Source organism: Myotis lucifugus, unplaced genomic scaffold, assembly GCF_000147115.1.
Source record: "Myotis lucifugus unplaced genomic scaffold, Myoluc2.0 scaffold_10, whole genome shotgun sequence".
In the NCBI taxonomy this organism is placed as follows: Eukaryota; Metazoa; Chordata; class Mammalia; order Chiroptera; family Vespertilionidae; genus Myotis; species Myotis lucifugus.
In genome coordinates this window covers 10,508,708-10,511,093 of record NW_005871058.1, presented here as the reverse complement: position 1 = coordinate 10,511,093, position 2,386 = coordinate 10,508,708, and the positions used below count along the sequence as shown (strand labels likewise).

The window sequence follows — 2,386 nt, the reverse complement described above, 5'->3', positions numbered from 1 at the left end:
TCTGGGCCAGCTTTAGCTCTGGCTCTAGCTCTGAGGCTTCTGCTGCTGAAAGCAGGTATCTGGTTTGTTTGCGTTCTATAATCGAAACAATGTATAACTCCAGCTCTGAGATCCCGGCCGGCTGAAAGCTGGTTTCTGGGGTTTTGTTTAGCTTCTATATTTGTTACAATGTTTCTTTAGTTGCAGCTCAGAGGCCAACAAGTCAGGCGGGGAACGTTGGAGTCTGCAGTCACTGGAGCAAGCAAGCCTCATGTTCGCTTCCAGCTGCCTGGCTGCCGGCCGCCATCTTGGCTGACGGTTAATTTGCATAAGGATATGCTGATTAGCCAATGGGAAGGGTAGCGGTCGTACGCTAATTACCATGTTTCTCTTTTATTAGTGTAGATATGTTGGATAGTCACCCTTTGTTTAGGATTTATAAATATTTTTTCCTACTTCATACATTGGTTTTTCAGTTAGTTGATGTTTTATTTTTTTGTGCAGTTTTTTATTTTTAGTGAAATGTATGTTTTTTATTCAATTAACTAGATGAACATGTGTCAATGTCACAAAAATTTTCAATGTAGTGTTTATCTTGAATACATAGTATTTCATTCTATCAATGGGAAATTAACCAAACTTTCAGTTATGGACATATTTTTTGTAATACTCTGGTCCTCAGATATAACACTGCTATGAGCATTCTCTATAATACAGTTTCCCTACAAAATGCATATCAATTATATGATTAATCTCTTCCCAGCCTGACCTCGCCCCATCCCTCTAAGATTCATCATCTGCTACATGCTTACATGTCTCTGGATATATTTTGTTCATCAGTTTATTTTGTTCATTAGATTCCACATATAAGTGAGATCATGTGATACTTGTCTTTCTCTGACTGGTTTATTTTCTTATTAGCATAATACACTCCAGGTCCTTCCATGCTAAATCACTCTCTTTGCTTTTACTTTCCTTTCTCTAAACAAACAAACAAACACCTGATAAAATGTAATATGAAGCCTAATAATAAAGCAAGTATGACAGTCTCACTTGCCTATGATCACGAGCATAAATAATTTTCCATGCTCAGATGAATTAAATACACTTGCAAAAAATGTTTTTCTTGCTGTTTTGCATCTTCTCTTTCTCTTGCTCTTGTTCCTTCTCATTTTCCTTCCTTATGTGCTATTATAAGTGTCTACACAATTTTTTTTCCTAAACAAGAAAATGAATAGAACCTTACGTCTGGTTCCATTTTTAAAAGGTTCTCTCTTTAAAATGCATCCAATATAATAAAAGCCTAATATGCTAAATGTCCAGTCATCCAGTGACTGGTCAACTGTTCAACCAATCAAAGTGTAATATGCTAATGATATGTTAAGACCACTCTACCACTTGCTATGATGTACACTGACCACCAGGGGGCAGTCGACTTGTTGGCCAGTTGCTATGACATGCACTGACCACCAGGGGTAGACACTCCAACCAGTAGGTTAGCTTGCTACTGGACTACAGCCAATCAGGACTCAGCAAGATGGGCCCGACATGCCCTGAAGCTGTCCCACAGTCCCTCTCTGGCTGGCCAACCTCCTGTGTCCCTCCCTGGCTGGCCCCAATTGGGGCTGGACACACCCTGGAGCTCTCCTCATTCCCTCACTGGCCCTGATCTTGCACTGGTGGGGTCCTTCAGCCTGGCCTGTTTCCTCTCCCAATCTGGGACCCCCCGGGGGATGTCAGAGAGCCGGTTTCAGTCTGATCCTGCAGGCCACGCCCCTCTGGAGGGCTCCAGAGGCAGGGCTTATGGCTGGTGAATGCTGCTGTGGAGGCCAGAGCCTCTCCCAATGGTGAGTGATTGGGTGCAAGCCTGTGCGTGGCAGGCGCAGTGGGGCTGTGATGAGCAGGAGTGGCAGGTAGGAGCTGCAGGCGGCATTGGACGACAGGTTTCAGCCTGATCACCACAGGCCACCCACAGAAACCCCACCCATGCATGAATTTGTGCCCTGGGCCTCTAGTAGATATATAATCTTCCATATCACAAGGCTACACAGTACAGTAAGTTTATTTCAGTGTAATAGAATGGATGAGACCATGGTTAGGTGCTGTATATACCCATAAGTGATGTTCAAACATTAATGATTCTACACTTGATCTTAGCCAAAAGGCCGAGAAGCGATTGTTCAAACATTAATGATTAATACTTTTCTTTTCCCTGCACTTTTCTGAATTCTGACCCATTCAATTTAATCAGATCTTTAACGATATAAACAGAAAGGCAACAACAAAGTAAAATTACTTATAACACAGGCAGAAAAATCAATGTAGAATTTATTTTTTTATTAACCCCCCGCTTTTTTTGTCTTTATTGAGATCTTTGAGTGAACAATGGTGTTATAATATTTTCTTA

General features: G+C 41.7%; 1 pseudogene; it reads right to left on the bottom strand.

Moving 5' to 3' along the window:
• Positions 1-2,073: 2,073 nt before the first annotated feature.
• Positions 2,074-2,156, bottom strand: LOC111825003 (annotated as a pseudogene).
• Positions 2,157-2,386: the final 230 nt, after the last annotated feature.